Consider the following 10,048-nt stretch of genomic DNA (forward strand, 5'->3'; position numbering starts at 1 on the left):
AAGGGCTACATTCCAATATGGAAGGGAGGGAAGTTGACAGACCATGACTAAAAAAATTCCGGTGGGGATATCTGATCCACTTTTAGAAAGGAGCACAGCTCTGCAGCATATGTGAGTTCTGTCTTAGACATACTTTAATGAAGACGTTGCCTGCGTCCCTTACTGGAAGGATGTGGCTTTCAGCTAGCATGGTAAATACTTAGACTGGATGAAACAATGTGCCTTGAAAAATCCCCTTTTTAAAATTTTTAAGCCTTTATCCAGCTGTAAGAAAGTTCTGAGTAACAGGGTTCTGTGAAGTAATTCTATGTGCCTGGAGAAATCAAGGTATTCCTGAAAATTAAGAAGCACATGTAATCATGCAAGTGGAACACAGCATAAGGAATACTTTACTCTTGTGCCTTTGAGCACAAAATATTGAAGGTATCTTTACATAGGTCACTGAATGGTGCAGTGGGTGAAAGCCTTCTCTGATCTCAGCAGTTATGCTGATCTTTTAAATACCACAGAAAGTTCACATGGAGCCTTAATTTCCCCCATTCTTCCACTCAAGTGATCCACAGTATGTGATGATGAAAAATGTCCTGTATTGTGTAATCAGCCTTCTCTGACTACAAATGGGGTTTCACGTGCTTTCAGGCTTTGTTCTGACTGTGAAGCCCCTAAAGTGTGGCAGTGCTGCCTCCTGCTTTGCTGAGCAGAAAATGCTTCTGTGGGCCTGACGTGCTACGAGTGTTGAGTGCAGGACTAACACCACACAGTGCACACCCTCCTGTGGGATCTGTCTGCACAGGGCCAGACAGGGGCTGGGCAGCACAGCTTGAGCAGGCAAACACAGGAGGGAAGCCCCCATTGCACGTGGGGCAGCCAAGGCTCTGTGGCAGCCTTGTGCCCCTGTGATGGGGAAACCTGCCAGGATGACACATGGCCATGCAGAAGCTTTAAAGGTGCAAGCGCAGGGCTCTGCAGAAGCAGCCCTGGCAGCCCAGGTAGCGCTTGTGGCAAGGCAGGTGACTCAGCTGGCTGCCCTCTGCTGAGGCAGCTGTGCAGCAGGCACTGGGTGGGGGGTAGGATTCCTTACTGCCACTGAATCACAGCTCAGCCAGCTCCTGGCAGGCTGCTGCGTCCTGACTCTGGACAGAGGATGGAAGGAAGGAAGGAAGGACAGACAGCCCTTGGAACAAGAAAATTTACTGGAAGTCAAGATGTAGCCACTTTTCCCAACTCTTGGAATTTTTTTTAATGGTAAGTAGTTTTATTTTCTTCCAAAGTACAGTTAAAATTTGTTGAAATATAGGGAATTTCAGCCTTTCTGAAAATGGTTACTCAAAATGCCCTTTAAACAGAGGAGTTGTTTGCTACTGGTATGGTTTTAAGGTACCTCAAAACTCATGTGAGGAGAGCTGTTCTAAACAATCACTGTTACCTTTGAGCTGTATTCAGAGACCTTGCATTAATCCCATGGATTTCACTAAAAACGGTGTTTTGCCTACCCAAACCTTTGAAAAACTGGCATTGCCTGTTAGATGTAGCAGTAGGAGCTGCTAGTTGGGATAAGTGAGACCCCAAGCATTTTGACCTAAGGATTGCTTTCTTTTTTTGTTTTTTGTCCTCTTGTAGCTGGATTTGAAATAACAACAAAAACCCTTTTTTAAACCTACCAAGTGCAAAGTGTCATAGCAACTACTTGATCTTTGAAAAATACAGAAATAATTCATGATAAGACGCAACTTCAATATGAATACAGATAATTAAGCTCAATTCAATGTTCTTTACATTGTGTTCTGCTGTCTCCAAACTCTGCTTCTGAAAGATGAGTGACAAAAAAGTGTTCTGAAGACTTTCTGTCCTGTGTAATTCAGTTTCCAGCTGAAAGCAGGAAAGCTGAAGCAGCTCTCCTGGTTTAGTCTCAGGGTTGGTGTGATTTTCCTGGAGTCAGCACTTCACATTATCACCAGTTCTTGGGAGCTGAGAGTCAAATTACCTTCTCTCCTCAGCAAGGCTGAGGTGTGGCTTCAGTAGATGCAAAGCACTTCTATCTTTAACCATGTGCTTGAAACAAACAAATTTATATTCTTGTACAAATCTAGAATATTCTAGAGGTATGGATTTGCTTCACAGATGAGCAGGGACACAAGGGGCAGGAGCCATCCCATCAGCACTGGCTGGAGTGGGAGGACTCCTGGATCCTGGAGCAAGGCTCTAACTGGGCATCCCTTATCTCCATTAGGTGAGGGATGCACCTCTGGTTTTCCAGTGGGCTAACAGTTATTAGCAGTGAAATACAGGGTAGAGCCAAGTCAGTCATGCCACACGCCAAATTGCTTTTTTAGAACTAGGGACAAAAAACTTCAGATTCTGGTTCCAGGCAAAACACAGCAACAATTATGGCTTGAAAGTAGGAGTTGCTAAGGGCTTTGGAGGGTCACTCTGCAAGCCATGCAGTTTTGTTTGCCTCTCAGGAACCCACATTTCTGGAACACCCAAGGTTCCTGTAGAAAACAAGGCAGTTTTAGATATCTTTGAAGAACTTTCTGGTAGAGCTGTTCTACAGATTTATTTTTTCCAGAAATTTTTTTTTTTCCAGAAACCTTTTAAGGTCACTGCTCAGATGGTTGTTTTGCCCTCCTGGCCAGGCCTCCAGATGTTACCAGACTGTAGTGGCTGAAAGTAGCCTGGAAGGAGGCTGAAACAGGTTCCCCCTAACTCAGCTGCTTGATGCAGATCTGGAATGCTGTAATTCATTGCAACTCATTACTTTGTGTGACTCCTGACTGGGAGGAAGAGGGCAAAAAGAAAAGCTTTCAAGGACAGAACTTCAGAATGTCATGCCCTGGATTACATGTCTGAGGCTTGTTTTGAAAAGGGATTGGAAAACAGTGTTTTCAGCCATAGACGACCTTCTTTTTGTTTTGTTCTTTCGTAGGGTTGAGTGTGTTTTATGGTGGTTTCTTTCTTACTCTAGATGTGCTCCTCTGAATCAACTTAGCAAATTATTTTGTTGACCAGACATTTTCTTCTTGTGTGGCAGGAAACATCAGTTTGAGTGGGAGAAATTACTCCTTTACTGTTTGTTTGCTTTATTGTCTTTCTTCTCCGTGCTTTTAATCCTGGTCCCTTTGTAAACTGTACTGTGGTGCTTTAAAGTTGGAGCATTTAATCAGGAATCAGCATATTTTGGTGACTAAAGTGGTATCTGTGTACTGGAAGCATCCACTGGCAGTGCATTAGCTGTAGATGAGCTTGCCACCCAAATAAAATCTGAATATCATACACCTGAGCTGCCATCCTAGCAGACTGGTGTGGACCCCAGGTGACCTGTAGGACAGACACGTCAGCTTGTCAATGTGTAAATTTGCAAAGCCAAGTCCCTACTGTTGCATCTTTTAGTTTCCTTAAAGAGGAAAGAATTTTTTTTTACATCTAAGTGTGATAATTTTATTTCTTTATGTTTCAAAAGTAACACTTGGAAATGTTTTCCTCTGATGCTTTCTGCTGCTGTATTGCCAGCCACACAAGGAGGGGAGAGGAAGACTGATCCCCAGCCTTGTGCTACAGAGCCAAGTGCTTGCCCATCGCACTGAGAGTTTTTTAAGAGGCTCATTACAGTTTAACCTTCTGGGACAGGGTATTTAAGCTGTTTTGCTGCTAATGCTAAGCCATTTAGCATCAGCACATCTAATTCCACTCCTACTGCCAAACAAACTGGAGAACCCTTCTAGGTCAGTGAGGCTGTCTCTGGATTGCCAGCAAGTGGCATTTCATGAATGAGAATTTTTCTGGCCCAAGGATGTTCGTGGGGTGGCCAAAGGGGATTCCAGTAAGCTTTGTAAAAACACTGAACTTCAGCAAAGCATGGCAGTTTTTCTTTATGCAGCTTCACAGTTCCATTCCAGGTGGAGGAAGGTTAACTCCTCAGTGCTTACAGCTGAGCTCTCACCCAAGTGATGTCAGGCATTGCAGTGTGACTCCAGACCATTCATCTCCATGTGCTCACCGTGCCATGTGTGGAGGAGCAGTGACATGGAGGGCTGACAGGCTCTTGCACTAGAGCAGAAAATCACTGAAGCAAGGTGCCTACCCTGTAACAGGGAAGCAGAATGCAGGTCTATTTTCTAAGGCAGCAAACATCAGCAATGTGCAAGTTCCTTCTCCAAAATGAAGCAGGTCCAGCATAGCTTGACTTTCTGAGAAAAGAGGATGGACTTTACTTCCTGCTGCCTATCAGTAGTATAAATAAGTCTGACATTTGCATAGCAAATTTCGTTGACTGTCCATCTTTTTCCAGTCTGTTTTTGTCATGCTTGAAATTCATTGTATGTTATAGCCCCAGCAAAACAGCAGGTTGCACAGCTGGGCTATAGAAACCGTTTATGTTTAAGTTGTAGGGAGGATAAGTCTGTGGTGTTAAGTATTCTGAAAGATAAACAGTTATTTTCCAAAGAATGCAAACAGGCACTTTGGTGAGGTGAGCAAAGAAAATGCTGATGGCAAGACTACAGCAAAAGGAAGGAAGAAGACGTGCTGAGAGAGATAGGGAAGTGAGGCAGCAAAAATTGAACCTTGAAGCACATAAGAGATTACACAACCCAACTTCTAGGCCAGCCCTCAGAGCTGGGACCATTTGAGTAGCACATGCAGTGGGACCTTCATGTTGTAGAACTGGGAGGTGTTTCACAAGCTGCTCACACATGGACACACACATGAGAATTTTTAGACAGAGAGCAACCTAGAAAAATGATCTGGACTTAATGCAAAATGGGATCAGGGTCATTAAATGTGACCTTCAAAAGCACAGTTAGATTTCTACCTTTTTTTCTTTTTTTACACCTTTTTCTAAATTAAAAATTTGTCTGTTAATCATATATCAGGCCTGTGTTACTGACAAAACTGATGAGATGTTGATGAAAATCTGGTTTTGGTTGTACTGCTATCCACAGTAGAAATTTAGGTCACAATTAAGGTCCTAGAGGAACCAGTAAAAATGACATCATCGTTGGAGTGAAGATACCAAATGCTGCACACATAAGAGTTTTAAAGGAGTGCCTAATTGATTTGGAGTTTTCTTCACTAAAAAAACCTGCCAGTGCCTGATGAGTGCTGGGGCATGTCATCACAGACTCAACAGTTTCTCCTCTTCCATTACTGCAGGAGCTCAACAGGATTATCCTGAGGGGTTGGTCAGCTGGGGGAGTTCTGCTGCAGCAGCTGTTTCAGTGGTACAGTACATACCAGGAACAATTCTTTTTCTACTCTGAAAGCTGCTGTGTATACAAGGCCCAAGGTTTTGAATAAGCTTGCAAAGTAAAATGAAAATTGGACTTGACATTGCCAATTGCAGCCATCATGTGGGAGCTACCTGCCTGCTGCCCACCCAGCTGCCTTCCCTGGTTCCTGCTGTCAGGAGCAGCTGCCCTGGCAGACAAACTGCCTAAGGGAGCCCTGGGGCTGCTCAGCAGCGTTCAGCAGATTGGGAGAGAGGTGTGGGGTTTGGAAAGCAGAAGGTGATGGATTTTCAGGAGGGGGAAGGAAATAGTTCTAATGATTGGGGTGCAGTGGACAGTGTTCCTACAGTGGGACAAACACAATAATAGCAGGGAAAAAACCTCCAAAGTCCCTTATTCAATATTTTTGTAGTACCTCATGTTCTAAACCCATGGAAATGTAAAGGAGATATCCAGGATGCTTTCTAGTCATACTGCACTTAATTAGGGAAACCCCTGGAAGTCAGATGAAAATCTAAAATTGATGCCTAGATGGCCATTTGGTGGTGATAGAAAATGTATATGGGGAAGGTTGGCTTCCAGTGATCACCTGGATGAAGTCTGTGATGAGTTCACAGCCTCCTGTGTGTGAGACTGTGCCTCATACCTCTAAAGAGCCACCCTGATTCATGAGTCACCTTCTCCTTTATCCTATAATACCTTGGGATTGATAACAAAGGGGTGAGAAACAGAAGTTGCTGGGCTGGTTTTAGCCTAGTAGTTGACTTAAAAAGAAACTTTACCGTAAAAACTTTAGACTAAAAAAGATCTGGATTTTCTATCTCTGGATTTCAATATTTCTCTTTATCAAATGGATGAAGCAAGGTGGCAAATTACTGAATTGCCTGTTCACTGGTAATTCTGTATATATGGTATTTTGTTGCAAAAGGATGAAGAATCTTCTTCCCCAAAGAAGTTCAAGAGCTCATTCTCTTGGTTCTTGTGAGATTGTGCTGCTTCTCGGTCTCCATGAGCACCTGGAGTGGGCAGTGTGTGTGCTGAGCACCTGCTGCTGACCACAGGAGAGCCCCCAGGGCTGCACCCCAGCTGTGCCTCACTTCCCTGAAACACAGAGCAAATTCCAGCAGAGCCATGGAGTTCCCCTCCCAGCAGGCCAGCACAGAGGATGCCTGAGGCAGTTGTGCAGCTTAGCCAGTTCATGCATTATGGTCATTAATGTCTGGGACATGGACATTCTGTCCAAGGCTGACAGTGTGAATGACAAGTCAGCCAGGGAGGGGAGAGCCAGTCCTGAGCTGGCAGGAAAGCACAAGGACATGGCCATCACTGTCTGCACTGAAGCACTATTCCACACTGGTCCTCAGGAATTCAGTTCCTTTGAACCTGGAAGTTGAATGTGGCCAGTCTCCTTCCCCTGCCTGTCAGCTCCTCCTCACTGGGGAAGGCACTGAGGGATGAACCCCAAGGAGCTGGATGGATTCCTGCAGGCCTCCAGAGCTGGCTGCAGGGGACACAGCTCACCCACAAAGGGCAGCCAGAGAGAGGGGCCAGCTCTCTGTGCTGCAGTCGCACCGAGCCTCACTGCTGCTCTCTGTGTTCTGGGATGATAATAGGAAATTATATTCTTTTGGAATGATAATGAGGGAGCCTAAACTCTTCTTTGCCCTTAAAAGCTGTCCTTAAAGGTCACACCTGAGACATTGGCAGAGAAATTCAATGTGGCTGATTGCCTTGCTCCTGCTCCTGTTCCCTGGCTGAAGAATGGAATTCTGTCTGCAGGGCTGCAAGGTTTGACTTAAGCTCATGTAAGAGATCTTTTTAATTGAAATGTTCAATTACAGCATTTACTATTCAAACAAGGAACTTCAAGATGCAATTAAAACCTTATACAAAATCACAGATATTTTTGAGGGTGTGTAAGCTGAATTTGGAAGAGACTCCATGTCACATATGGAGCAAAAGCTACATCACAGTCTCCCTAACAAGGTTCTGGAACAAATTAAACAATCAGTTAAGAATTCTTCATGATGAAATGAAATGTCCAGGAGATGAGCCAGATGACCTTCTCTTGATTCAAGAAATGTCTGTTACACTCTGAAGATACATTTTTCTTTTACTTGCAAGTCCTTCAGAATTGACTCTGATACTGGGTTTTTTTTTGACAAGATCCTCTTTAATTATGTCTTTTCTATCATGTGGCATGTGCTAAGGCTTCCAGTTGTGTCATAGACTGAAACCCCTTCTTGTAAGACTATATGCATCTGATAAACACAAAACCCACCAAAATAACAAATCAACAAGTTACCAGACTCCGTAATGCAATTTATGGTGTGTTACAGCAAGAAATAAAATCCACATTTAAAAAAATGAAAATGTTACTTATGTTGTTGATGAAAATCCAAGTATTTTTGTAGTTACTTAAGAGCTACTGTTGAAAGTATATGACACCCACCTTCAGCTGCCTCTGAGGAGGCCTGAGGTCTGACTATTCTGTGGCTGAGGAAGAAGCACTGAGAAAAGGGTGTGTTGTTTCTCAGAATTCTCAGAGGATGCAGAATTATCTGCAAGAAGAGGAAAATCTCTCAAGAAATGCTTCTGCTGTTGATTATGGTAGCAAATGGTGTGCTGGGCTCTACAGGGCATAGCAAACATGTGCCCTGGGGACTTGTGCACTCAGCTGTTGTTGAGTGCATCTGCAGAATTCCTCCAGAGGCTGAACGCAATGCTGAAGTTCATTTATCTGTCTATTACTGTCTGGCAGCTCCATCTGCTATGTGTAACCTCAGTGGAGAAATGTCCAGAGACCTAAGTACTAAAGCCTTGGTGCCTGTAAATGAGCACTGTTGGCAGTTCAAACTGAAACTTCATTTCTTGTATTCAATAAAGAATTCTAGCTCTTCTGGTAGAGCAGCAACATGTTTTCTGTCCAGAACACCCAAAATCTTGCTTTTTGCCTCGGTTATAGGACAGCATCATTATCTGTCTCATGGCAGCAAGTGGCTGGTGTGGTAAGTCATTATCTGTCTCATGGCAGCAAGTGGCTGGTGTGGTAAGTCATGGACTAGAAAGATGTCAGGCTCCACATTTCAGCACACATCCAGACTAATGGAGCAGTTTTGAGCCCAAAGACCCCTGGACAGTATTCCTCAGCATCAAACCACAGAGGAGGCCATGGTGCTGAGCTGTAAAGCATCTAACCTTTGGACTTGGTACTGTAGATGGAGAAGGCAGAGCAGGAGTGTCCCCTCCACCTGTCTCCAGGAGCAAGCTTCAATGTGCAGGGTGCTGCTAATCCCTGTGGCCCCCTCTAAAGCCAACAGAACAGAATGGGTCCCTCTACATGGGTGACTACTGCTGTGTGTAAGAGGCACGGGCCTCTCCTGGAGATGCCCTTGCCTCCCGTGGTGGGCAGGTGAGGCCGTGTGTGATGGCTGGAGTCAGAGGAGCGGCCCTCTGCATCCTGCCCCTGCCTGCTCCGCTGTGTGTGTGCAGCCTTGCCCCCTCAGTGCCAGGCTCGCTGCGGAAGGGCACCCTCTGCAGGGCTGGAGACGACAATCCGAGGAGCAGGGAGATTCTTAATGCTGCTGTTCTATAACAAATTCCCTCACTTCCAAGCAATGGTTAAAGCAACTCCTGCAAAATCCTCCAGGTTCCTTTCAATTCTGTGCTTATGTGGCTGAAGCAGGAGGGCAGCAGAGCCACCCCTTGACAGGGTTGGTGCCTGCAGTGACCCATGTGCCTACAGACACCCCAGGGCCTCAAGAAGCTGTTTCTTGCCAAAATCATAGTCTCTAGATAAACAGAGGAGCTGTGCAGACAATTAACCTTTGATTCAACCTGTCATACGTGCAAATCCAAGTGCCGCTGAGAGTAAGTAATTCAAGCAGAAAAAGCATTCAGCAAACCTGCAAATTGGGACCTCGACACATTTTTTCATTAATCCCAAACTGTTTGAAGCATGTGGGTGCTACCTGCATGGAGTGGTGCTTGCCAGGACCTGACCTCCTCTCCCCTGCAAAATGAAGGAAAGGAGCCCAGGTGGCCCCTGCAGGCCCACACAGGTGAGGGAGGGGGAGCAGGTACAGGCAGGTACAGAGGCTGGTCCTTGTGCTATGCTGCACTGATCCCAGGCAGGGAACTGGCTGTTCCTGAGATCAGCACAGGCCTTGCTGTTGTCCTTCAGAGGAACTGTACTGGAAGCTCAACAAGGCAGAAAGTGCATGCTGCAAATGGAGAGCAAAAGCATCATGGCAAAAGTTGTAGCTGACACTGCAGGGTAAGATTTACAGTCCTGCTGTTTCTTTCCCTGCATTATCCTCTGCATCTCTTTGTGTGGTTTCACATTCAGAAAACTGATGAGCTGAAACTCAAGCTGTGTTTTCTGTAGTGAGATCCCTGATTGTGAGGGCATGAGGCACAGCATTGGCACCAAGACTGGGGACCACCCTTTGTGATCACAGCCCTGCATGCAGAGCCTGATCCTGTCCACTTGCATCAGCCACATGCAGGGGACTCGGCTGCTCCATCCCGTGGAGCAAAGCTGTATTTTGTGGGAGCATTTATGATCTAAGCCAGACTGATTCATCCATGAGCCACTCCTGTGTGAAGCAGAGGTCACTCACTGCTGGATCCTGTCTTGTACACACTACTCCTGTGTAAGATATAAATCAAGGCTAAAAATGTTTACAGTTTTTTTCTATTCCTGAAAAGAAACTAGGTTAGGCAATAAAAAAGCACTTTGCTTCACCATTTTTTTCCCCAAAAGGAAAGAGGAAGGTGAACTTTCTGTTTATAAACAATACATATTAAAGGGTTTTCGTAAG

The sequence above is a fragment of the Ammospiza caudacuta genome, chromosome 1, assembly GCF_027887145.1.
Source record: "Ammospiza caudacuta isolate bAmmCau1 chromosome 1, bAmmCau1.pri, whole genome shotgun sequence".
Classification (NCBI taxonomy): Eukaryota; Metazoa; Chordata; class Aves; order Passeriformes; family Passerellidae; genus Ammospiza; species Ammospiza caudacuta.